We start from the raw sequence: 27,587 nt of genomic DNA, 5'->3' as shown, positions 1-27,587 counted from the left end.
CTTTATTTTATTTTTGCAAAACCAAATTTTACTTAAAGCACAAATATACATTACTTTTTGCAAACAGATCCATGACACGTGACTAGACAGTGAGATCAGATAGCCACATAGTGCACATTTAAGTCCGCTGCGGCTTCCAGGTGCTGAGGGAGTGGCCCCAGGCCCTTGGACACAGATGTCTGGGCTGGTTCTAGGGGGCGACAGTTCAGGCTGAAGTTTAATGCCTTGAATACTTGCTTCACTTGACTACCACGCAGTGGCAGCTCTTGACATTATTAAAAAGGACACAGTGCATTAAAGGGAAGGTTACAGACGGGTTTGGTGAATGACTAATTTTCACTACATAAACACACAAACTTAAGTGACTGTATCAGCCATTCTAACATCTGTATAGAAATTCCCAGGAAGACGTGTTCCGCAAGGCTAATTGTAAACCAGGACATACATTTGGAAGTCGGTCCCTTGCGGTGCCTGCAACAGGAGTGTCCTTGAGACGCTGTGGTGGCAGGACAGGTCGCTTTTCAGAAGAGCTGCCTGGGGTCTAGCAGCTTCATCCTTCAAGCCCCCCTTGGTGCACGTGGGCTTTGGGGGCCGTCTTGGGGAGGACAGGGCAGAGGCACTCCTCAATAAATAAGGCCGGGTACAAACTTGGGCTTCGCGCTCCATCCTGCAGTCCCCCCACCCCTTAGCCCAAGTGAGTGATGAGGAAGAAGCCACAGCAGCCAGCAGGGTGGGAGCGGCCGTCCTGCACCCCTGCTGGGGTCTCCCCGAGTTGCTGGTGGTTGAGCACGCTGACGAGGGCTGGTGTCTCCTTTCTGCAAAAGCACCAGTGCACACGGGAAGGATGCAGGGTGGGGCTGTCCTGGAGCCCCTCTAGTGACGGTTCATGGGACAGCAGTAGGGAAGCAGCTTAACGGCCCAGCCAACCTGGTACTTTTTGAGAGCAGCTGACTCGTGAAAGAGAAGCTCCAGCCCACGGTCTTCAGTGTTGCCGGTGGGGCAGCAAGCGGAGGAACTGGGCCACATGTGCGTGGAGAAGCTGGTGTGCTGGGCACAGACCTGCCCAGAAGGACAACGACCAGCCCTTGGGGTCGGCTTGGTGTGGCGGCTCCTCCGGCCAAGGCGGCTCCCACTTCCTGCTGGAAGAAGGCTGGCCCGACCCTTGCGGGGAGGCAGGGCTGTGAAGTGGTCAGTCTCCTCCCCGCTGGAGGGTCAAGCGTGGTTTAAGTCACAGCTTCAGCAGACGCCGCTGTTTAACCAGTTTCTGTTCCCTTAGGAAACAAAGACCCACAACCAAATCCTACACGACAGTAAACACGGTTTCTCCACAATATTGCTTAGGAAAATCAAGAGCCAGCAATCTAGTCATCCTAAAGGTCCCAAGTGTCGCGGGCAAGGGGGATTTTTCTGGGGAGACGGATCCCTGCGTGGGGTGGGCTAGTTCTGTGCCCAGAGGCCTGTTGGGGTGCGTGACCCCGGGGCATCAGGACTTCACAGTGACGCGATCCTCGGAGGAATAGAGGCCCGAGGGTGAAAAATGAGACCAAAACCAACCGGGGGTCTGCTCTCCTGGGTTTAGGCTGACGCCAGAGCTCTGCATGCGGATGCGGGGAAGTGGGCGGACACGGGGCTGGGGGGAGGGAGGGAGCCGGCCGAGGAGGCGGGGAGAGGTGGGGCTCCACAGTGCGGTCTCCACGTCCGAAAACCCCAAGTAGCCGAGATGAACGCGCCAGCAGGTTCACTCCTGCAATCCAGCGCGTGCAGTGAGCGCTGGACCCCAGGTCTCTACCAGATGCTATCGGAGGCTGCGACGGTAGCGGAAGGCTGGGTGATGCAGAGGAGAAACGCTGTAAGGTCAGGATTCACCACCGCGCATCCTAGGTCCTGGCGCCAGGCCAGTCGCAGGCACAGGAACAGAAGAAACAATACCAACCCCCCAGGTTGTGTTCACGGAGGAACGCAGGAGGGCTCTCAGAAATACCGTGGCGGGGTGGTGTGCTTTGGAACGGAAGCCGTGTCCCTCCAAGGAAGCAAGGGCGGGGCGCGCGTCCGCACCCAGTGCCTGGAAACGCGCCCGCGGGCCCACGAGGCGCCAGGAGCGCCAGGAGCGCCCAGAGGCCTGGCTGGAACTGCGGGGGGAGGCGTCCGTAATGAGGTGACAGCTGGTTCTCGGGAGGGTGGAGACCAAGTTCCAAGGCCACGAGCACCGTGAACTCAAACTCAATTGGATCCCGGCTGTGGAATGGAAACCTTTCTTCTGACGTGTCCGTGAGTTGCTTCACGTGGTTCTGGCGAGGTCGCTGTTGATCTCGGCGGCCAGCAGCGCGCAGGCGCCCGGCACGGTTTGGGTTCTGTTTGTTGGGCTCGCCCTGCAGGACCAGCTTCTCCAAGTTCATGGAGGCCGCCGACACCGTCCCGGGCTCCAAACCGCACTCCTCGGACAGGTGCCGCATCTCTCGTCTGAAACTCCTGATTTTGCTCCGCGTCAGCTGGATGTGCGGGAACTGCTCCCGGAAGGTCCCGTTCACGTGCTTCTCCAGGTCGGAGGGCTTCACCTGCTCTAACACCGCGGGCGTGCAGGACACGAGGACGAGGACGCGCTCGTGCTGGCCGCGGGGCCGCTGCGGGTCGTCAGGAGGCGGGGCGGTACTCCAGGGCGTCCCCCTCGGCGGCCCCTCGTTCCGAGCCGGCCGGCGCCGCCCTGGGCGGGACGGGGTTGCATCCGGACCCCAGCAGAGGGCGGGGCCGCTGGGCCGGGCGGTCCGACTTGAACTTGACCAGGGCGTTGGTGGGTACAGGAACTTGGCGTAAGACGCGACCTTGCCATCCGCCCCCAACTCAACGCCTTCCAACGGGAAGACGATCTCGGAAGACACGGACACACACCGCCGGATGGATCCTCTGCTTCTGGCTGTCCACCCTCAGGCCACTGGCCCGCAGGCCTTCTCCACGGGTCTGGGCCGAGAAGGCTGCACACAGGGACGGCTGGGCGCAGATCAGCACAATCCTGCTGTGCTTGGTGTCCTACTGCCTCATGTTCTTGGTGAAGTGGGTCTCCTTCAGGCCTTTGTGTCTCGGGATCCGGATACATGTTTGGTTCTTTGGACCGAGACACATCCAGCGGCATCTCCAGAACCTTGAACGAGCAGCGCTGGGAGGCGATTCGCCTTCTCTGGCGCTACCCGTCCAGGCCCAGGCCGGGGGCACGGGCGGCTATCGATTTTACATATAGTAGTTTGTATCTGTTAACCCCAAACTCCTAAGTTATCCCTCCCCCCCTTTCCCCTTTGGTAAGCATAAGTTTGTTTTCTATGTCTGTGAGTCTATTTCTGCTTTGTAAATAAGTTTCATTTGCATCATTTTTTTTATATGCCATGTGTATGTGATATCATATATTTGTCTTTCTCTGTCTGACTGACTTCACTTAGGTCCATCCATGTTGCTGCAAATGGCGTTATTTCATTTTTTTTAAATGGCTGAGTAGTATTCCAGTATCACTTCTTAAGCGAAGACTTCTCGAATCAGCCCACTTCCATCCTCTCCAGTGTTCCTCACTTTCTCCTCCTGGATCTTCTGTTACAGCACATAGCAACTTGCCTTATGGTAATCTGGCTATTTATCTACCCAGCCTGCCCCAATAACACCCCCCTGCACTGTGTTATTTTCCTCTTTGACCTCAGGATCTGGCTTTCTTCCACTTCCAGGTAGCTTCTTCCATTCCAGATTAACTCTGATAGGAGACTTCTCCTCTGCAAGTTTGAGGCAAGCACCACTGCTAGCTGAGCACTTTGGTCCAGCCAGCTTGACCTACCAAGAAAGGGGGACCAGACATTCCTCTCTAAATTGCTGGTTCAGGAACCCTTCCACATGTCCTTGACAACAGGGATAAGTCTGTTGTGATGTACCAGTCCCTGACCTTGGGACGTATGGCACAGAGTAAAGAATACAAATTCCTAATATCTGCAGTCCAGTGTGTTGTTCGACCTATTAGATAATTGGGTGGAGCCTCCTGACTGCTGTTCGTAGATGCTGTAAGATCCCAATTTCATGCCTCTTCTCCACAACCAAAAGTTCATAAGAAATCCAGCAAACCTCCCATGTCTAGTTTTTTGTTTCGTGTTGTTTGTATTTGCGTTTCAAAAAATAAACACACAGAGCCCATGATTTATGTGGAAGCCTCAAAGCGTGGTGTTTCTGTCATGTCACTGGTTTTGCAGAGGCAGAGCTGGATCCAACCACTGACAGCACAGAAGTTCGTTCTGGGCACAGGCAGGGGAGCCCTACATTGAGCTGGGGTGGTCCAAAGAGGCTTTTGCAGAACAGACTCTTGCTTGAAGATGGAGGTACTTGCTTGAAGGGAGTGTGCACACCCTTTCTGGTTCTTGACTTTCCCTAATGTGGGGATGGGAGTTAAGACGAGGTAGAGCAGAGTTGCTTGGCATAAGAGCCTGTCACTTTCCAGAAGGGGTAGCACCACCAGGCAGCACTGTATCATTTCAACTTAAGAAGGAACATAAACTTGTGGTTCAAGAGCTATCAGAACTGCTTCTGGGCAGTGTCACAGTGTGTTGATCTTGGGTAGTTTGGGCCCTGCTTTTGACCTTTGCTAAATCTAAAACCTTAATGAAAATGATATGTTCTGCAAGCGGCATTATTTCATTCTTTTTTATGGCTGAGTAATATTCCATTGTATATATACTGTATAGCACAGGGAACTCTACTCAATACCCTGTAATGACCTAAATGGGAAAAGAATCTAAAAAAGATTGGATATATGTATACGTATAACTGATTCACTTTGCTGTACACCTGAAACTAACACAACATTGTAAATCAACTGTACTCCAATAAAAATTAATTTAAAAAAAAGAAAAAAATGATATGTTCTGGTTTCCAGCCAAGGTTTGCCTTCAGATCTTTACGGAGGTGGATCATGCAAATGGAACCTGGAGTCTGCTTGGCTCCCCGTGTGGAGCTCAGTGTTTATGAGGCAGGGTAAAGATCTCATCCTTGTGGGTTGGTTACATCTGTGCTCTGCTTCTGACCACACCCCTTCTCCTCTGTGTGTGCGCGATTGAGAGAGAGGTTTGGAGACGATGGAAATGAACCCTGGCTGAGATCAAGAGATGATAGTAAATAACAAAACGTCCATATGTGCCTGTTTTTCTTCTTCCTGTTCTTTACCCATCACAACTCCGGTCTCCCTTCAATATTTGGAAAATAAACCACATAAAATATTGTGATATCTTCTTATTACTTCCCATGTGAAAGAAGATTCCCCGGGATGTACTGTGACTTGTGAAGCTTCCTTCTTAAGATGAACTGATCTATGTATCTAGGTATCTATGTATCTATCTATCTGTCTATCTATCTATCTATCTATCATTGACCTATCCATCCATCAATCATCTATCTATCCATCCATCCATCAATCATCTATCTATCAACCATCTATCAGTCATCTATCCATCCATCTATCAATCATCTATCTATCAGCCTGTCTGTCTTGATCACCTTAACCAGGGGGAATCTGGCTTCATTTTGAATCACCGCCACACAGGTGCTGTTCCTGAGGTTCATGCCAGTCTTCTGTTTTATAGTATGTCTGCACCTTTTATATCGATGATAGCCCATGTGATTTTGACTGAAGTGTTTTGAATTTAGACACACTGGATTTGAATCCTAGCTTGTTTACCCTGTAATTCTATGTATGATTTGCGGCAAGTTATTTATTTGAGGCTCAGTTTTTTCATCCATAAAATGAGGAAAGTAAAAGGAATTTTGATGAGGATCAGATCAACTATTGGGTACTTAGGTAAGTGAAGTAATGTTTGGAGCTTATGGTTAGATCCCCAACTGGGCTTGAGTCTTGGCTTTGCTGGCACTTACCCTGTGGCATCGGTCAGCTCCTGTGTCCTCCGTGGGCCTTTGTACTAGTGGTTAGATGGGGAGATGGTTGACCACATGCCAGCACAGAGAGGGTGCCAGGGCCTTTTTATCTTTGTTATTGTTGATGCATATATTCATACCCGGAAGTTTCCTGGCAGTGTTCATGTATTTTCTCATTTAATCTTCCTTAGTTCTCCCTCCCTCCCTCCCCACCCTTCCATGAGCTGGTTGTGTTACTAGTTTACAGGTGAGGAAGCACAAAGATCCACAGCTAAGTTTCTAGAAGAAGACGGTGCTAGGATTTATGATTTAAACCCAGGAGTTGCCTGGCTTTAATTTCATGTACTTTGTGTTAGATCATGATGAAGCTAACATGCAGTAAAGGATTCAGTCAGTGTTAACATTCATACCAGCCTCGGAATTGTACATGGTTCATGTCTTAGGGGAGATCATGTTATCGCTGGGGAGAGGGCAGCACAGTGAATACTCACACAGAGGAAATGCTGGTACAGATGCTAAACGTGCTGCGGGAACACAGACGATGATGCACTCAACTGCCTGGGGAAGGAAAGGGGGAGAAGCCCCCCATAGAGAGCGGGCATTCAAAGCGGCACTGGAAGGTTAAGTAGGAGTTTGTCAGGTGGAAAGCTGAGCTGTCTTTGAGAGAAAAACTCATTCTGCCCCAGAGGCTCTGATGGATCCTGGCACATCCAGGAAACGGGGAGGTATCCAGGTTGGCAGGAACAAAGGGGGACTTGAGAAGGACGAGAGGAGATGTGTGGGCAGATGGCTATCCGTGAGGGCATCGTCACAGGCCAGACCAGGACCCAGAATTCCATCTCAGAATCACTGGAGATCTACAAGGATTTTCCTGGCAAGAGAAGGGAGTGCTTGTTTTTGCTTTTGGTGAGGTCTCACTGCATGGTGAGAGGTGGATGCAGGAGACTGGCAATCAAGGTAGAGAGTACTGAAATCGTTCCAACTAGGTCCGAGAGCGAAAGCAATTGTGGTGAATGATAGTCTAATTCTAGAGGCCTGTCTGAGTTAGAGATGATTGGTTTTGGCGACTGACTGGATTTAGGATGTGCAGGTTTGTCAAAACCAAGGTTTCTAGTTTGGGAGACTGGATGGAAGATGTAATTTTTGACTAATTTTTAATAATTCATACTCTCAAAAATTTTGAACAATTCACACTTTGTTAGTTTCCCAAAGGACTCTTTAGTTACATCATTTAACTGAATGCTGGCACATCAAAGCTAATTAGATGCTTTTTTAAAATAGTGGCTAGAACTTGGGATTGTTATGAATGTGCATCACTGGGAAGAAGACCCATGCAGAGGGAAGCATTCAGCCTGGTTTGAGGCAGATCAAAAGCATTTGTTTAAATCCCAACCCAGTCAGTGCTTATGAAATTTCATTTTAGGATACTTCAGATTTATTGATTACTTGTTCAAAAGATTTAAGTCTCTGCAGAGGAGTTTGTATTTAATTCATCTGTGTTGTGTATGCTGTGTTTTCAGAGGCATTCTGAGGAGGCCACGCTGCATCAGGAACCTGGCTCCCTCCATGGTGATGGGGTGAGATGTGGAGCCCGGCAGGCTTATCTCTGAAACAGGCCATGAACTTGCCTCAAAGGGCGGCTTTGTTTTTTCTTTAAACTCTTCCAACATCTGAATTAGAGCAGGCCAGATCTGACAGACTGTTTGACCCTGGAATTGTAAGAGGAATCCACTTTTGTGGTGGAAAGGCCTCATGCAAAATAGAAAAGCTGTGTTGGGACCTGTCTCCCAAAAAGATAAAGCAAAATGTTCTGACCACGAAGATGGAATTTCAGCATCTGCATGTTGGTAAGGGTCACCGAGGATGAACAGACACAGTTGTTAATCGTCTGAGCAATAATACATGGGAAAGATGAGAAGAAAGAAGGAAAAATAAGGTCTAGAAACAAACAAAAATTTATTTTGCTACTTGAGTAGGCTTTTGAAAGCTTTAAGAAGAGTGGAAGAACAGAATTTTCAATTTGAAGTTCATTTACCCTTAATTGTACTTCTGAAATCCAGAAAATGAAAGTTAAAGCTTTTTTTGTTTTGATCATAGAAAGTGTGTAACTATGGACTTTATAAAACTATGGATTTACCTAACAGTTTGCTTTGTTCACTCTGACAGGTCTTTGTTCCCCCTGCAGTGCTCTGCTGTTAGCTAATACTTTATGGGGAGACCATTTTCTGAAGCTGTAGAAATGTAGATCAGTTTACAGCATTTACAGTGTATCTGGAATAAAGTAGTTGTTCACAGTTAATTATTTCTGAGAACTGAAGTGTGTGTGTAGTGGTGGGAGATGTGTGGGCATGTGTGGGTTCACTAAAATGGTCTTCTTTTAGTCATTGTTATATCAGGTTAGTGCTTTCCTTGAGGTGTCAGTCACTGAGAGAAATAATAGCTTTGTTGTCTGGGTCATCTGAAGGTGAGAGTAGTAAATGATTAAAATATTAACTATTATTAATAAATACAGTTGGTGCTATTTATCGAGCATTTACCAGAGCTTGAGGCACTGTGATTTGCAAAAATTATCTCATACTATCCTCATTGTACCCAGGAGAATGTGAAGTTCAGGGAGATTAAGTAACTTTTTCAAAATTAAGACTATGAACCAAGGTTTAAATTAATGTTTGTAAACTCTAAAAGTATCTTTCTAGTTGTCAGATCATCCTACCATTTCCGTCTTTTAAAATTTCTTTCCGTTGGGTAAAACTAGAAGCTCTGTTACATATTTAATCCAGCTAGAATGTCAAGTTGTATTCAGCTTGGATTTTTTTAGAAAACATCATTTTTCAGGGTCTCAGAGTATAGGCTCTGTGTACTGCAGGAAAGCTTATCTGCTTAGTTGGAGGTAGGAAACCTTAATTTCTTTTTGTGGATTTGCAGTGACCTTAGGTAAGTTAGCTGACTTCCATGGTGATGTTCACAGAATTATTGCTGTTATATCATAAATGTATTCTTATCAGTACCACAAATAAGGTCCGTGAGACATGTTTCCTTCCTAACATATGATTAGGAAAGAGACATTTACACTTGAGTGAATTTTTTTTCTTCATAGTCAAACAAAATTTCAGATATTAAGTTAAATAACAATGAATTTCTAAATATAGGTCAAATACTTCTAAAAAATCAGAGAACTCCATCTGCTTTCCCTTCCCCAAATTTGATCCTCCTACTATAATAAAAGGATCTTCCAAGGTCCCACATACATGCCTCATCCCTCTTGTCAGTGCACTGCTGACCAGCTCACCTGTCCAGTAACTGTGCATGATTCATTATTAAGCAACATTCTTTTGAACCTCAAATGTAGCCCCTGTTTTATCCAGATTCTCTTAAGATCTCTATTTGAGAAAATGACAGGTTGAAGATTTTTAATTTAAGTGTTTAAATTCAGATGTGACATCTCTGAAGAACGGACCATAACACCATATTTGTATGTTCTATATCATATTTGTTATTCATTCTTTGGAATTTCAAGTCTTACTCTCATCACCATGTGAATACCCTCTACTCCCCAGACACACACCGTGTTACTGTGCCAACAAGTAGAACTCATCTGATGTTTTCTTTCCAACTGATTTCTTAAGTATTTGGACTAACTGAGTCTGACCACCCACAACCCCTGTAAATTAAATCAGAAACAGGAGTTACACTATTTCCAGTTCCCTGACAATACATTCTGTGGGAATAGCTCAAGTGCTACAAAAGATATGTGGACAGTGATATACAGTGAGGCTGAGAGCCGTTGATGCTGTGCTTGCCCATTTATATGTGGACACTGATTGCCGATGGGACTGATAGATGTTGATGCAGTGGTTGCACTTGTTATATGTGGATACGATTTTACAGTAAGACTGATAGCCGTTGATCTGTGGCTGCCCTTGGTATATGTGGACCCTGATTTGCAGAGAGACTGTCAGCTGTGGATGCTGTGGTTGCACTTGGTATAGGTGGTCACTGATTTCCAGTGAGATTGATAACCGTTGATGCCGTTGTTGCCTTTGTGATATGTGGACACTGAATTACAGTGAAACTGATAGCCGATGATGCAGTAGTAGACCTTGTTATATGGACACTGATTTCTGGTTGGATTGATAGCCATTAAACTTTGCTTGACTTTGTTGTTTGTGGACAGAGATTTCCAGTTAGCCTGATAACCGTAGATGCTCTGGTTGCACTTTTTATATGTGGGCACTGATTTCCAGTGAGACTGATAGCTGTTGATGGTGTTGACTGCCCTTGTTATATGTGGACACTGACTTGCAGTAAGACAAATATCTGATGACCTGCGATTGACATTTTGATATGTGGGCACTGATTTCAAGTGGATTGATTGTCGTTGACATGTGGTTGCCCTGGTTATATGTGGACCCTGAATTCCAATGAGACTGATAACCTTTGATGCTGTGGTTGTCCTTGTTATATGTACACATTGATTTCCAGTGACACGTATAGCCGTTGATGATGTCGTTGCCATTGTTATATGCAGACCCAGTTTCAGTGACACTTATAGCCATTGATGCTGTGGTTGCACTTGTTGTATGTGTACATTGATTTCCAGTGGGTCTGATAGCTCTTGATGCTGTGACTGCACTTGTTGTATGTGGAATCATATTTCAAGTGAGACAGATAGCCGTTGACCTGTGGCTGCCCTTGGTTAATGTGGACACACTTCATGTGATACTGATAGCCATTGATGCTGTGGTTGCTCTTGTTATATGTGGACACTGATTTCCAGTGAGACATAGACGTTTACCTGTGGTTCCCCTTGTTATATGGGTACACTGATTTCCAGTGAGACATAGAAGTTTACCTGTGTGGGCACATGATATATCTAGACACTGAATACCAGTGAGACAGATAGCTCTGGAGTTGTTGTTGCCCTTGTTATTTGTGCACATGTATTACAGTAAGTTGAAAGCCATTGATTCTGTGGGTATACTTGATAATTGTGTTCTCTGATATCCAGTGGAACTGATAGCTGAGGCTGTGGCTGCACTTGTTATATATGGACCAGGATTTCCTGTAAGACTGATATCCATTGATGCTGTGGCTGCCCTTATTATACGGGGACCCTGATTTCCAGTGGGACAGATAGCTGTTGATGCCATGGCTGGCTTTTTATATGTGGACACTGATTAACATTGAGACTGAAGCCGTTGATGCTGTGGTTGCCCTTTTCATATTTGGAGACTGAATTCGAGTGAGACTGATAGCCATTGACATGTTCTTGTGTTTGTTATATATGGACACTGATTTCCAGTGAGACTGATAGCCGTTGAACTCTAGTTGCCGTTGTTATATGGGGACACAGACTTCCGGTAGGACTGATAGCCACTGACCTGTGTTTGTTCTAGTTATATGTGGACACTGATTTCCAGTGAGACTGATATCCGTTGATTCTGTGGTTGCCCTATTTATATATGGACCCTGTTTCCAGTGAGATTGACAGCCATTGTTGCTGTGGTTGACCTTGTTATATGTGAACACTGATTTCCAGTGAGACATAGGTTGACCTTCGTTTTCCCTTATTATATGTGGACACAAATTTCCAGTGAGACTGATAGCTATTTACTTTCCTTGCACTTGTTAAATGTGGATACTGTTTTCCAGTGAGTCTGATAGCCGTTGATGCTCTCGTTGCCCTTGTTATATGTGGACACTGATATCTAGTGAGACTGATAGCCGTTGACCTGTGGTTGCCTTATTATATGTGGACCCTGATTTCCATTGAGACTGATAGCCATTGTTGCTGAAGTTGCCCATGTTATATTGGACACTGAATTCCAGTGAGACTGAGAGTCTTTGAATTGTGGTTGCCCTTTATAAATGTGGACACTGATTTCCAGTGAGACTGATAGCCGTTAACCTGTGGTTGCCCTTGTTATATGTGAACACTGATGTTCAGTGAGGCTGATAGACGTTGATGCTTTGGTTGCCCTTATTATAAGTGGACACTGATTTCCACTGAGACAAATAGCCATTGAACTGTGCTTACCCTCGTTTAATGTGGACACTGTTTTCCAGTGAGACTCATAGCCGTTCATGATCTGGTAGTACATTTTATATGTGGACACTGATTTCCAGTGGGACTGATAGTCGTTCATCTGTGGCTGCCTTATTATATGTGAACGATGGTTTCCAGTGAGACTGATAGCCGTTGATGCTGTGGTTGCCCATGTTATATTGGACACTGATTTCCAGTGAGACTGATAGCTGTTGATGCTGTGAATGCCCTTGTAATATGTGGACACTGATTTCCAGTGGACAAATACATATTGCCTACAGTTGTGCTTGTTATATCTGGACACTGATTTCCAGTGTGACAGATAGCTGTTGACCTGTGGTTTCCCTTGTTATATGTGGACACTGATTTTCAGTGGATGTGATAGCAAGTGACCTGTGGTTGCCCTTGTGTTATGGGGACCCTCGTTACCAGTGAAAATGATAGCTGTTGATGCTGTGGTTGCCATTCTTATATGTGGACCCTCGTTTTCTGTGTGAGGGGTAGCCGTTGATGCTGTGGCTGCCCCTGATATATGGGGAAACTGATTTCTATGAGACTGAGAGCAGTTGATGCTGTGGCTGCCTGTATTATATGTGAACATTGATTTCCTGTGAGCCTGATAGCAGGTGACCTGTGGTTTCAATTTTTATACGTGGCCAATTATTTAATTGGCGCTGATAGCTGTTGATATGTGGTTGCCTTTGTTACATGTGGACACTGATTTCCAGTGAGACATAGCTGTAGATCTGTGGTTCCGTGTTATATGGGTACACTGATTTCCAATGTGATGCTTAGACATTGACCTGTGTTTGCACTTAATATATATGGACACTGATTTCCAGTGAGACTGATAGCTGTTGAGTTGTTTTTGCCCTTGTTATATGTGGACAGATATTTACAGTGAGCTTACAGGGGCTGATTCTGTGGGTACATGTTTAAATGTGTTCACTGATTTTCAGTGGGACCGATAGCTGTTGAGGCTGGGAATGCTCTAGTTTTATGTGAACCATGATTTCCTCTAAGACTGATATCAGTTGATGCTGTGGCTGCCCTTGTTATATGTGGACACTGATACCAGTGGGACACATAGTTGTTGTTGCTGTGGCTGCCCATTTTATATGTGGACACTGATTAACATTGAGACTGATATCCGTTGATGCTGTGGTTGCCCTTTCTATATGAGGACACTGATTCCCAGTGAGGCTGATACCTGTTGACCTGTGGCGGTCCTCTTTAGAGGTGGACACTGATTTCCCTGAGACTATTAGCCATTGATGCTATGCTTTCCCTATTTATAAGTGGACACAGATGTCCATTGAGATTGATAGACGTTTTACTGTGGCTGCTCTTGTTATATGTAGACACGGATTTCCAGTGAGACTCATAGCCATCGACCTGTGTTTGCCCTTGATATATTTGGATACTGATTTCCAGTGAGACAGATAGCGGTTAACCCGTGGCTGTCTTATTATATGTTGACGCTCGTTTCCAATGAAACTGAGAGCCGCTGATGCTGAGATTGCCCATGTTATATTGGACACTGAATTCCAGTGAGACTGAGAGTCGTTTAATTGTGGTTGCCCTTATTATATGTGGACACTGATTTCCAGTGAGGCTGGTAGCCGTTGATGATTTGGTTGCCCTTATTGTAGGTGGGCATTGATTTCCAATGAGACTAAAGCCATTGAACTGTGCTTCCCATTGTTAAATGTGGACAGCTTTTTCCGGTGAGATTAGAAGCCGTTCATGCTCTGGTTGCACTTGTTATATGCGGACACTGATTTCCAGTGTGACTGATAGACGTTTATGCTCTGCTTGCCCTTTTTATATGTGGACATAATTTCCAGTGAGAATGATAAAATTTTATCTGTAGTTCCCCTTGTTATATGTAGACACTGAATTCCAGTGAGACTGATAACATTTTATGCTCTGGTTTTCCTTGTTATATGTGGACACTGATTTCCAGTGTGACTAATATCTGCTGATGCTGTGGTTGCCCTTTTATATGTTGACACTGATTTACAGTGGGATTGATAGCTTTTGAACTGTGATTACCCTTGATATACTTGGACAGTGATTTCAGTGGGACTCAGAACTGTTGATACTGTGGTTGCACTTGTTATATCTGGCCACTGATTTCCAATGAGACTGATATCCATTGATTCTGTGGTTGCCCTATGTATATACGGACCCTGTTTCCATGAGTCTGATAGCCTTTGTTGTTGTGGTTGACTTTGTTATATGTGAACACTGTTTTCCAGTGAGATATAGGTTGACCTTCATTTCCACTTATTATATATGGACATTGATATCCAGTGAGGCTGATAGCCATTGATGTGTGGCCACCTTATTATTTGTGGACCCTTGTTCCAATTGACACTGTTAGCCATTGATGCTGAGGCTGCCCATGTTATATTGGACACTGAATTCCAGTGAGACTGAGAGCTGTTGACTTGTGGTTGCCTTTTATATATGTGGACGCTGATTTCCAATGAGACAGATAGCCGTTAACCTGTGGTTGTCCTTCTTATATGTGGACACTGATTTCCAGTGAGGTTGATAAATTTTGATGCTTTATTTGCCCTTATGAGAGGTGGACGGTGATTTCCAGTGATACTAATAGCCGTTGAACTGGGCTTGCCTTGTTAAATGTGGACACTGCTTTCCAGTGAGATTGATAGCCATTCATCTGTGATTGCCTTATTATATGTGGACCCTGGTTTCCAGTGAGACTGATAGCCATTGATGCTGAAGTTGCCCATGTTATATTGGACACTGAATTGCAGAAAGACTGAGAGCCATTGACTTGTGATTGCCCTTTATATATGTGGACATTGATTTCCAGTGAGACTGATATTTGTTGATGCTGTGTGTGCCCATATAACATGTAGACAATGATTTCCAGTGGACAAATAGAGGTTGACTTGCGGTTTCCCTTGTTATATGTGGACTGATTTCCAGTGAGACTGATAGCTGTTTATGCTGTGGGTGTCCTTTAATATGTGGACACTGATTTCCAGTGGACAAAAGATGTTGACCTGCGGTAGCCCTTGTTATTTTCGGACACTGATTTCAAGTGTGACAGATAGCTGTTGATCTGTGGTTTCCCTTGCTATACGTGGACACTGATTTTAGTGGACATGATAATATGTGAACTGTGGTTACCCTTGTGTTATGTAGACACTCGTTACCAGTGAAAATGATAGCTGTTGATGCTGTGGTTGCCGGTCTTATATGTGGACCCTGGTTTACTGTGTGACTGGTAGCTGTTTATGCTGTGTCTGCCCCTGATATATGGGGAAAGTGATTTCAATAAGACCGATAGCTATTGATGCTGTGGCTGCCCGTGTTATATGTGGACACTGATTTCCTGTGAGACTGATAGCAGGTGACCTGTGATATCAGATTTTATAGGTGGCCAATGATTTCATTGGGAATTGTAGCAGTTGATATGTGGTTGCCCTTGTTATATGTGGACACTGATTTCCAGTGTGACTGATAGCTGTTGTGCGGTGGGTGCCTGTGTATTTTGTGGACACTGATTTCCAGTGGACGAATAGATGATGACCTGCGGTAGCCCTTGTTATATATGGACACTGTCGCCTGCATCTGGAGATTTGGGACCCATGGCATCAGGACCAGGCAATATTACTCTAAAGGGGGTGCCTTTGCTGACTCATGCTCACCAAGCCTCTCAGCCCAACGAGTGTCCAGCCTTAGGACCCATACAGCTGTGTGTTTAGATAGTCAATCCAGGTTGCATCGCAGCCCCTGAACGAATTCTGTAAGAATTTATCTCTCACTCAGTGTCTTTTTTTTTCTTTTTTTTTTGTAATTTACTTTTATACTGGGATGTAGCTGATTTTCAGTGCTGTGTTTCTTGCTGCTGTACATCCACTTGATTCACTAACAGAGAGACATCGAAAAATTCTTTTCCAGATTCTTACCAGTCGTATATAATCTTTTCCGGTGTGTAGACTGTGCTGAGTCCAGTCCTTTGAGGTATAGAGTAACTCTTGTTGATTCCCTATTTGGTCTATGGAACGGTATGTGTGCTCATCTCAAACTCCAGGTTTATGCCTCACCTCAAGCGACCTTTGCACTCTAGCAGTTATAAGTGAGTTTTCTAAAAGTGTAATTCTGTGTCTCTTTTGTCATTTAGTTCATGTGTCGCAATTTTGATATTACACCTATAACTGATATAAGTCTCTTTTTCTGTCTGACTTATGTCACTGAGAATGATCGTACCTAAGTACACCAGAGTTGCTGCAACTGGCCTTATTTCATTGATATCATGGCTGAGTTATATTCCATTGTAAATAAGTATCACATCTTCTTTATCCATGTTTTCCTTCCAGGGAAATTCCGGTTGTATCCAAGTCGAGGCTCTTGTAAACAGACCAGCACTAAACGTTGTGGTGCCTGTGTCCTGTCAAGTTTTGGTTTTCCCAAGATATATGCCCATGAGTGGAAGTGCCATATGCTCTGTAGCTTTGTTGCTTAGATTTTTTTGGGAAATACAATACACTACTCCAGAGTGCTGTTGGCAATTTACCTTCCCACAATCAGCGTAAAAAGGCTCCCTTTTCTCCACACCCTATCCTGCATTTCTGGTTTTTACACTTTGTGAGGATGCCCCTTCTGACTGATGCAAAGTGATATCTCTGTGTTGTGTTGATTTGCACCACAAAACTGCTTGGTTGGCCAAAAGGGCATACGCGTTTTTCCTGAATATATTCAGGAAAAACGCATACACCCACTTTGGCCAATGACATCTTTGAAGAAGTTCTGCCCCTGTCCATGTGCTTTCGAGGCGAGACAAAACGCCCTATTGAAATCCCGTTCCCGCAATTCTGCCTTGCTTTCAAGTTCTTTCTCATGACTTACCTCAAGGCATTTTTCCATGTTAGGTATCATTTACAATCCTGCAGGATTGTGAATTGCAGTGCCCCTGAGCCCCAATTTTCAATTTGTTTCTTTGGCATCTGGCCACAAAACAGCAGGATTGCTTCAAGGCCTATTCTGGTTCCGGAGGGCAAGCTGAGCCTTTGGTCAATTCCTCTTCCTCATTGGAAATTAGAGTGGCATGCGCCTGTCCAAACACCTAGGCGTTGTTTCTCATTGTTACCCCCGTCCAGTTCATCCTCCAGACAAATTCCAAACTGTGCGAAAAAGGGTGTTGAACGTGCTGATCTCCCCAAGGGGGGAGATTGTAAGGAAAGAGGCTGGAGGTGGGAACCTGAGCACCAGGAGATGAGGAGATGAGCTTGTTTTTCCAAACTCTCCCCGATCCGATGGGGTACCATCCTCTGTGTGTTCCATGCATGATTTAGCTGTACGAAGGGTCGCCTGGATCTGGAGATTTGGGACCCATGGAATCAGGACCAGGCAGTATTACTCTAAAGGTGTTGCCTTTGCTGACTTCTGCTCACCAAGACTCTAAGCCCCACGAGTGTCCAGCCTTAGTTCCCATCCAGCTGTGTGTATAGATATGGTCAATCAAGGTTGCCTTGCAAACCCTGAACGAATTGTGTAAGATTTTACCTTTCACTCAGTGTTTTTTTGTGTGTGTGTGTGATTTATTTTTATAATGGGATGTAGCTGATACTCAGTGCTGTGTTTCTTGCTGCTGTACATCCACTTGATTCACTTACAGAGAGACATCGATAAATTATTTTTCCGATTCTTACAAGTCATATATAATCTGTTCCGGTGTGTAGAGTGTGCTGAGTGCAGTCCTTTGAGGTTTAGAATAAGTCTTGTTGATTCTCTATTTGGTCTATGGAATGGTATGTGTGTTCATTTCAAACTCCTGGTTTACGTGTCACGTCAACCGACCTTTGCACTCTTGCAGTCATAAGTGAGTTTTCTAAATGTGTGATTCTGTGTTTATTTTGTCATTCAGTTCATGTGTAGCAATTGTGATATTCCACCTATAACTGATATCTTATGAAAAGTATCTTTCTCTGTCTGACATATGTCACTGAGAATGATTGTACCGAAGTACACTCAAGTGGTTGCAACTGGCCTTATTTCATTGATTTCATGATGAGTTATATTCCATTGTAAATACGTATGACATCTTCTTTATCCATGTTTTCCTTCCAAGGAAATTGTGGTTGTATCCAAGACAAGTTTCTTGTAAACAGACCAGAACTAAACGTTGTGGTGCCTGTGTCCTGTCGAGTTTTTGTTTTCCCTAGATATACGCCCGTAAGTGGAAGTGCTGTATGTTCTGTAGGTTTGTTTCTTAGATTTTGTTGGGAAACACAATACACTTCTCCAGAGTGCCGTTGACAATTTACCTCCCAGAATCAGCGGAAAAAGGCTACCTTTTCTCCACGCCCTACCGTGAATTTCTGGTTTTTACTCTTTGTGAGGATGGCCCTTCGGACTGATGGGAAATGATACCTCTTTGTAGTGTTGATTTGCACCACCCGCCTGCTTGGTTGGCCAAGAAGGGCGTATGCTTTTTTCCTGAATATATTCAGGAAAAAAGCATACGCCCTTTTTGGCCAAGGTTATTGTTGAAGAAGTTCTGCCCCTTTCCATGTGCTTTCGAGGAGAGACCAATCTCCCTTTGAAATCCCGTTTTGGCAATTCTGCCTTGTTTCAAGTCCTTTTTTGTGACTTACCTCAAGACATTTTTCCACGTTAGGTATCTTTTACAATCCTACATGATTGTGAATTGCAGTGCCTCTGAGCTCCATTTTTCAACTTGTTTCCTTCGGAACTGGCCACAAAACAGCAGGATTGCTTCAAGCCCTATACCGGTTCCGAGGGCAAGCTCATCCTTTGATCAATTCCTCTTTCTCATTGGAAATTAGAGTGGCATGCGTCTGTCCAAACACCTAAGGGTTGTCTCTCATTTTCCCCCTCATTCCATTTCATCCTCCAGACAAATTCCAAACTGTGTGAAAGAGAGTGTTAAAGGTGCTGGCTTACCCACCTGGGGAGATGTTTAGGAAAGATGCTGGAGGTGGGAACCAGAGCGCCAGGAATTGAGGTGGTTTTTCCAAACTCTTCCCGATCTGATGGTGTACCATCCTCTGGGTGTCCCATGCATGTTGTAGCTGTACGAAGGGTTGCCTGCATGTGGAGATTTGGGACCCATGGGATCAGGACCAGGCAGTATTACTCTAAAGGGACTGCGTTTGCTGACTCATGCTCACCAAGCAACTCAGCCCCACGAGTTTCCATCCTTAGGTCCCAACCAACTGTGTGTTTAGATATGGTCAATCCAGGTTGCATCGCAGCCTCTGAAAGAATTCTGTAAGAATTTATGTCTCACTCAGTGTCTTTTTTTTTTTTTTGTAATTTATTTTTATAATGGGGTGTAGCTGATTTTCAGTGCTGTATTCCTTGCTGCAGTACATCCACTTCATTAACTTACAGAGAGGCACCGATAAATTCTTTTTCAGATTCTAACCAGTCGTATATAATCTTTTCCAGTGTGTAGAGTTTGCTGAGTCCAGTCCTTTGAGGTTTAGAGTAAGTCTTGTTGATTCCCTATTTGGTCTATGGAACGGCACGTGTGCTCATTTGAAACTCCTGGTTTATGCCTCACCTCAACTGACCTTTGCACTCTAGCAGTCATAAGTGTGTTTTCTAAATGTGTGATTCTGTGTCTCTTTTGTCATTTAGTTCATGTGTAGCAATTTTGATATTGCACCTATAACTGATATCGTATGATAAGTCTCTTTTTCTGTCTGACTTATGTCACTGAGAATGATCGTACATAAGTACACCAGAGTTGCTGCAACTGGCCTTATTTCATTGATTTCATGGCTGAGTTATTTTCCCTTGTACCTAAGCATCACATCCTCTGTATCCATGTTTTCCTTGCAAGGAAATTTCGGTTGTATCCAAGTAGCGGCTCTTGTAAACAGACCAGCACTAAAAATTGTGGTGCCTGTGTCCTGTCAAGTTTTGGTATTCCCAAGATATATGCCCACGAGTGGAAGTGCTGTATGCTCTGTAGCTTTGTTTCTTATATTTTTTTGGGAAACACAATACACTTCTCCAGAGTGCTGTTGGTAATGTACCTTCCCACAAACAGTGTAAAAAGGCTTTCTTTTCTCCACGCCCTATCCTGAATTTCTGGTTTTTACACTTTGTGAGGGTGGCCCTTCGGACTGATGGGAAGTGATACCTCTTGGTAGTGTTTATTTGCACCGCGGGCCGGCTTGGTTGGCCAAAAAGGGCATATGCGTTCTTCCTGAATATATTCAGGAAAAACGCATATGCCCTTTTTGGCCAATGGCATCATTGAAGAAGTTCTATCCCTTTCTATGTGCATTCGAGGCGAGACCAATCTCCCTCTTGAAATCCCGTTCCTACAATTCTGCCTTGCTTTCAAGTCCTTTTTCGTGACTTACCTCAAGGCATTTTTCCACGTTTGGTATCTTTTAGAATCCTGTATGATTGTGAATTGCAGTGCCCTTGAGCTCCACTTTTCAACTTGTTTCTTTGGGAACTGGACACAAAACAGCAGGATTGCTTCAAGCCCTATTCCGGTTCAGAGGGCAAGGTGAGCCTTTGGTCAATTCTTCTTCCTCATTGGAAATTAGAGTGGCATGCGCCTGTCCAAACACCTTGCCATTGTGTCTCATTGTTCCCCCCATTCCATTTCATCCTCTGGACAAATTCCAAACTGTGTGAAAGAGGGTTTTATAGGTGCAGACTTCTCCAAGTGGGGAGTTTTTTAGGATAGTGGCTGGAGGTGGGAAGCCGAACGCCAGGAATTGAGGTGGTTTTTCCAAACTCTTCCCTTTCTGATGCTGTACCATCCTCAGGGTGGCTCACGAATGTTTTAGCTGTACGAAGGGTCGCCTGCATCTGGAGATTTGGGACCCATGGAATCAGGACCAGGCAGTATTACTCTAAGGGGCTGCCTTTGCTAACTCATGCTCACCAAGCCTCTCAGCCCCACGAGTGTCCAGCCTTAGGTCCCATCCAGCTGTGTGTTTAGATATGGTCAATCCAGGTTGCCTTGCAGACCCTGAACGAATTGTATAAGAATTTACCTTTCACTCAGTGTCTTTTTTTTTTTTTTTGTAATTTATTTTTATAATGGGGAGTAACTGATTTTCAGTGCTGTGATTCTTGCTGCTGTACACCCACTTGATTCACGTACGGAGATACATCGATAAATTCTTTTTCAGATTCTTACCAGTCGTATATAATCTTTTCCGGTGTGTAGAGTGAGCTGAGTCCAGTCCTTTGAGGTTTAGAGTAAGTCTTGTTGATTCTCTATTTGGTCTATGGAACGGTATGTGTGTTCATTTCAAACTCCTGGTTTATGTGTCACGTCAACCGACCTTTGCACTCTTGCAGTCATAAGTGAGTTTTCTAAATGTGTGATTCTGTGTCTATTTTATCATTCAGTTCATGTGTAGCAATTGTGATATTCCACCTATAACTGATATCTTATGATAAGTCTCTTTCTGTCTTACTTATGTCACTGAGAATGATCATACCTACGTACACTCGAGTGGCTGCAACTGGCCTTATTTCATTGATTTCATGGATGAGTTATATTCCATTGTACATGCATATGACATCTTCTTTATCCATGTTTTCCTTCCATGGAAATTTCAGTTGTATCCAAGTCGAGGCTCTTGTAACAGACCAGCACTACACGTTGTGGTGCCTGTGTCCTGTTGAGTTTTTGTTTTCCTAAGATATACACCCATGAGTGGAAGTGCCATATGCTCTATAGCTTTGTTTCTTAGATTTTTTTGGGAAACACAATACACTTCTCCAGAGTGCCGTTGGCAATTTACCTTCCCACAATCAGCTTAAAAAGGCTCCCTTTTCTCCACGCCCTATCCTGCATTTCTGGTTTTTACTCTTTCTGAGGATGCCCCTTGGGACTGATGCGAAGTGATATTTCTTTGTAGTGTTGATTTGCACCGCGCGCCTGCTTGCTTGGCCAAAAAGGGCATATGCGTTTTTTTGTGAATATATTCATGTAAAATGCATACGCCCTTTTTGGCCAACGACATCGTTGAAGAAGTTCTGCCCCTTTCCATGTGCTTTCGAGGTGAGACCAATCTCCCTCCTGAAATCCCGTTCCCAAAATTCTGCCTTGCTTTCAAGTCCTTTTTGGTCAGTTACCTCAAGGCATTTTTCCACGTTAGGTATCTTTTACAATCCTGCAGGATTGAGAATTGCAGTGCCCCCGAGGTCCACTTTTCAACTTGTGTCTTTGGGAACTGGCCACAAAACAGCAGGATTGCTTCAAGCCCTATTCCGGTTCCCAGGGCAAGGTGAGCCTTTGGTCATTTCGTCTTCCTCATTGGAAATTAGAGTGGCATGTGCCTGTCCAAACACCTAGGGCTTGTCTCTCATTGTTTCCCCCCATTCCAGTTCATCCTCCGGACAAATTCCAGACTGTGCGAAACAGGATATTGAAGGTGCTGACTTCCCCTAGTGGGGAGATTGTTAGGAAAGAGTCTGGAGGGGGGAACCCGAGCACCCGGAGATGAGGAGATGATGTGCCTTTTCTTAAACTCTTCCCGATGCAATATTGTACCATTATCAGTGTGTCCCATGCATGTTTTAGCTGTACGAAGGGTCCCCTGCACCTGGAGATTTGGGATCCATGGAATAGGGACCAGGAAGTATTACTCTAAAGGCGTCGCATTTGCTGACTCATCCTCACCATGCCTCTCAGCCCCACGAGTGTCCAGCCTTAGGGCCCATCTAACTGTGCGTCTAGATGTGGTCAATCCAGGTTGCATCACAGCCCCTGAGCGTATTTTGTAACATTTTCTCTCTGTCTTTTTTTTAGTTTTTTTGCAATTTATTCTTATAATGGGGTGTAGCTGCTTTTCAATTCTGTCTTTCTTGCTACTGCACATCCACTTGTTTCACTTACAGAGAGACATCCATAAATTCTTTTTCAGATTCTTACCAGTCGTATATATTCTTTTCTGGTGACTAGAGTGTGCTGAGTGCAGTTCTTGAGCTATAGAGTAGGTCTTGTCGATTACCTATTTGGTCTTTGGATCGGTATCTGTGCTAATTTCCACCTTCTGGTTTATGTCTCACCCCACCCCACCTTTCCCCTTTAGCAGTCATAAGTGTGTTTTCTAAATGTGTGACTCTGTTTCTGTTTTGTAATTTAGTTCATGTGTAGCCATTTTTAGATTCCACCTATAAATGATACCTTATGTTAAGTGTCTTTTTGTGTCTGACTTATGTCACTTAGAATGATTGTACCTAAGTCCACCCGAGTTGCTGCAACTGGCCTTATTTCATTGATTTCATGGCTGAGTACTATTCCATTGTACATAAGTACCATATCTTCTTTATCCATTTTTTCCTTCTAAGGACATTTATATTGTTTTCAAGTTGAGGCTCCTGCAAAAGTGCTGCACTAATATTTGAAGTGCCTCTGTCCTATTGATTTATGGTTATCCTGAGATATACGCCCAGGAGTGGAAGTGCTGTATGCTCTGTAGCTCTATTGTTTTTTAATTAATTAATTAATCTTTTTTGCCTGTGTTGGGTCTTCGTTATTGCACGTGGGGTTTCTCTAGTTGCAGGAAGTTGGGGCTACTCTTCGTTGAAGTGCGTGGTCTTCTCATTGCAGTGTCTTGTCTTCTTTTGGAGCCTGGGCTCTAGGTGTCAGGCTTCAGTAGTTGTGGCACACGGGCTCTGTAGTTGTGGCTCACGGGCTGTAGAGCACAGGCTCAGTAGTTGTGGCGCACAGGCTTAGTTGCTCCGCAGAATGTGTTATCTTTCTGGATCAGGGCTCGAACCTGTGTCCTCTGCCTTGGCAGTTGGATTCTTAACCTCTGTGCCACCAGGAAGTCTCTGTAGCTCTATTTTTTAGAATTTTTAGGAAACATCATACCCTTCTCCAGTGTGGCTGTTAGCAATTGACATTCCCACCATCAGCATAGCAGGGTTCCATTTTCTCCACGTCCTCTCCTCCATTTCTTGTTTTTACACTTTGTGAGGATGGCCATTCTGACTGGGGAAAAGTGCTACATCTTGTAGTGTTGATTTGTATTTCCCGCATGTTTGGTTGGCCACAAAGTTCGTATGGGTTTCAACCTGTACACCCTTTTTGGCCAGCTGAATCATAGGCAATGTTGAGCAGCTTTCATGTGCTTTAACAGCGAGTCCAATCTACCTCTTGCAATCCGGTTCCTGCAATCCTGCCTTGTTTTCAAGTCCTTTTCAGTTACTTACCCCAAGACATTTTCCCACCATAGTTGTCATTTACAACCCTGCAGGCGTTGTGGATTGCAGTGCCCCTGAGCAACTGTCTTCAACTTGTTTCTGGAACGGGCCACAAAGTGGCAGGATTGCTTCAAGCCCCATTCTGGTTACAGGGCCAGCCTGAGCCTTTGGGAAATTCCTCTTCCTGATTGGAAATTAGAGTGGCATGTGTTGTCCAAACACGTAGAGCTTGTTTCTCATTCCTTCCCCCACCTTCCCTTTCATCCTCCTGACAAATTGCAAGCCATGCACGACCGGCTGTTGAGGGTGCTGACTTCCCCAGGTGGGGAGACTCTAAGGAAAGAGGCTGGAGCAGGGAACCCCTCCCCCAGGACATGTGGAGATAAGGTGACTTTTCCAAACTCTTCTCGCCCATTCGACCCCCCATCCTCTGGGTTCTGTCCGGACACCGCGGGGTTTCCAGCGGTGCGGGGCTCTGGCACCGCCCTGCAGGGAGCAGGCCTGCTACCCTGCGCCTGCAGCGCCGCCCGCTGGTCTCTCCGTCCTCCCATCAGGCACAGTATTCCACCTTCCCTGCTGCCTCAAATGATCTGTCTCCTCACTGTCCTGTGATCAGCCCCTCGTCCCCACCGCCATCAACCCCAGCTCCACATCCCTCCTCCAGCCTCAGGGATGACCCAGGACTGGGTTCCCCACCTGCCCACCCTTGGTCTGTGTCCTCAGTTCACCTGTGCAGACAGGTGAGGATCCCCTCCAGAGGCTCCCAAACACTTCACCCATACATCCTCCCCGGGGTCGGCCCACGTCCTGTCCGGATGTTCCACCCTCACCAAGCCCCCAAGTACATGGCAAGGGCAGGCATCAGGCTTGTTGCGTGCACTGCTGTGCGTCCTGCTGTATACACAGACATGACCCTGCCCCAGGGTGAAGGAAAGGCAGCCTTACCTCGGGATGTGGGGAGAGGGGCTGCCCACAGGGTGGACATCAGCTCTCGACTCACCAGGCAAGGGCAGCCGGGTTCTCGCTCCTTGGACCCTTTCTCACCCAGCCGGACCATGACCCGGCTTTATTCCCACACCCGTTGTCCCTCCATTGGCCTCGCTCTTGTGAGCAGAGCAGGACAGTGTGGTCTGTGGTTACAGGCTGAGACACACAGACACTGGCTGACCCGTGTGCACCCATGCTGACCACATGGAACAGGCACTGCACCAGGGCCTGTGCGGTGTAGGTTCACCTGCCCACAGAGAGGCCGGGCCTCTGTCCTGGCTCTAGGAGGTCACCTTGAGTGTGACAGGAGTGTCCGTGCTCCATGGGCCTCAGTCCAGGCTGGTCTGTGCTGATGGCACGATGCACGGTGGGGCTTCCTGAGTCCCCCCTCCGGGGGCTGGAGGCCAAGGTCAGGCACATGGTGGTCCCCACATTGACATGACAGACCCCAATAAACCCTGCACTTCAGAATTCAGGTGGGATTTCCTGGGCTGCCACAGCCGAGGATGCTGGACCCTGCTCGTCACTTGTGTCCTCGCTGATTTTATCTTGCATCCTTCACTATAATAAACCCTGGGTATAACAGCTTCAGGGAATTCTGGGAGCCTCCAAGAAAAAAGAAGCTGTGGAGGGGGTCTCTGAGTTCCCAACTCTGCAGTTGGGGTCAGAAGTCGGTGGGGAGGATCTTGGGGCCCTGGAATCTGAAGGGCCCCTCTACCAGGGGAGGGGTAGGAGACCCTGGGTGGTAGTTAAGCTGAGTCCAAGGCCCTCCAGCGTAGGAGGCATCCTAGCCCCAGGGATCCTGAAGAAGCTGGCTCCCTCCTCCCCTCCACCTCCAGGCCTGGTCTCTGCTCTTGAGAAATTCCCTAGGGTGGAGTCCTGGTGCTGGAGGTGCCCCGATGCTGTGGCCTCCTGAGCCTCCAGTGAGGATAAGGGGAGTGGGGGAAGACTTGTTCACAGAAAGGGAGCTTCTGCCAGAACAAAGCCTGGGTCTGCTGCCCCCGACCCCATGTGCACTGGGGCAAGAATGTGAGAGCGAGGCTCCTTCCCCTCCCAAGACACACAGGACACATGGGCGCTGGGTGCTGGACTCCCACACAATATTAAAATCTCCCTCGCAGGCCTGTTGGGTGAGAGACACTATTTAAAGACTATTAATGGGGCCAGGGGGACCCAGAGGGTGAAGCTGGGGTGGGGAGAGTTGGAAAATCACCCAAGGACATGCTCTCCCTGCAGCGACCCCCCAGGTGAGCTGAGGTGGAGGTGGACCCATCAAGTCAGAGCCCACATTCGGGGTCTTTGAGGGACAAATAACCAAGCACCCCCAGTACTTGCCTACACCTGCTGCAGTTAGGGCCTGCCCTGTCTTCTTCATGGCCAAGTTCTCACCCCTCCCAGAAGCCCTCTTGGGGGTTAATGGGATGGGGGTGTCCATGGCAGGACCGGAGGGTCTGTGGTGGGCTGGAGGCCACGTGGCAGGCAGGAGGGCTCCCACCCATCCTGCCGGTCCCCACCTCCTGGTCATAGGCCCGCACAGAGTCCACCAGGCTGTGGATGTGGTAGAAGGTGCAGAGGTCCGGGGACCGGTCCAGCCCATGCAGGTGTCTGACCACCGAGCGGTCAATGTAGAGTATTCCCAGGGAGCCCTGGCCGTGCTCGCACCCTCCCAGGAAGGACACGTCAGCATGGTCCCTGGAATGACCGGAGGTCGGCCAGAAGCGCCCCCCACCCAACTTCACTGTTACCACAAGAAACAAGAGGCAACTCCGTGCAGAAAGACAGAACATCACCAGCCTGATGCTGTCCTGAGGAAGGTCGGCTGGCATCAGGGAACTGGGTGCTATAGTGGGTTGAATGGGGGGTCCCCCCAAAAGTTATGTCCAAGTCATGCCCACCAGAATCTGAGAATGGAACCTTATTTGGAAGTAGGGTCTTTGCAGGTATAATTAGTTACGGATCTGGAGATGAGGTCATCCTGGATCCGGGTGGCCCTAAATCAGGGACAGTGTCCTTCTAAGAGACAAGCGGAGAGACACAGACACACAGGAGATACCATGTGAAGACAGAGGTAGAGACGGGAGGAATGCGGCCACAAGCCCAGGGATGCCTGGAGCCCCCAGAAGCTGGAAGAGGCAGGCAGGACCTTCCCCTGGAGCCTCCGGAGGGAGCGCGGCCCTGGGACACCTTGACCTCAGACGTCTGGTCTCCAGGACTGAGAGAGGACAGGTTTCTGTTACTCTGGGCCTCCATTTGCGGTCGTTTGTCACAGCTGCCCTGGGAAGCTAATGCAGCTGGTGAGCAGCTCCCTGAGCTGATCTAAACCCTCCCTCCTCCCGTTAGGGGCAGCCCCCTGCGCCTGGGCTGTTTGCACAAACTATGTGGTTCATGCTGAGCCCCGGCTCCCCTTCTGGGCACTGGCATTTTGGAGGGTGAGGGCAGACAACACCACGTGACCAGTCCCCAGCCAGGT

The 27,587-nt window shown here is 46.5% G+C and overlaps 1 pseudogene; it reads right to left on the bottom strand.

Moving 5' to 3' along the window:
• Positions 1-685: 685 nt before the first annotated feature.
• On the bottom strand, positions 686-27,091 carry LOC132350471 (CDK5 and ABL1 enzyme substrate 2-like; annotated as a pseudogene).
• Positions 27,092-27,587: the final 496 nt, after the last annotated feature.

Source organism: Balaenoptera ricei, chromosome 16 (assembly GCF_028023285.1).
Source record: "Balaenoptera ricei isolate mBalRic1 chromosome 16, mBalRic1.hap2, whole genome shotgun sequence".
In the NCBI taxonomy this organism is placed as follows: domain Eukaryota; kingdom Metazoa; phylum Chordata; class Mammalia; order Artiodactyla; family Balaenopteridae; genus Balaenoptera; species Balaenoptera ricei.
The sequence above is the reverse complement of the archived record's forward strand: the minus strand, read 5'-3'. Positions and strand labels throughout refer to the sequence as shown.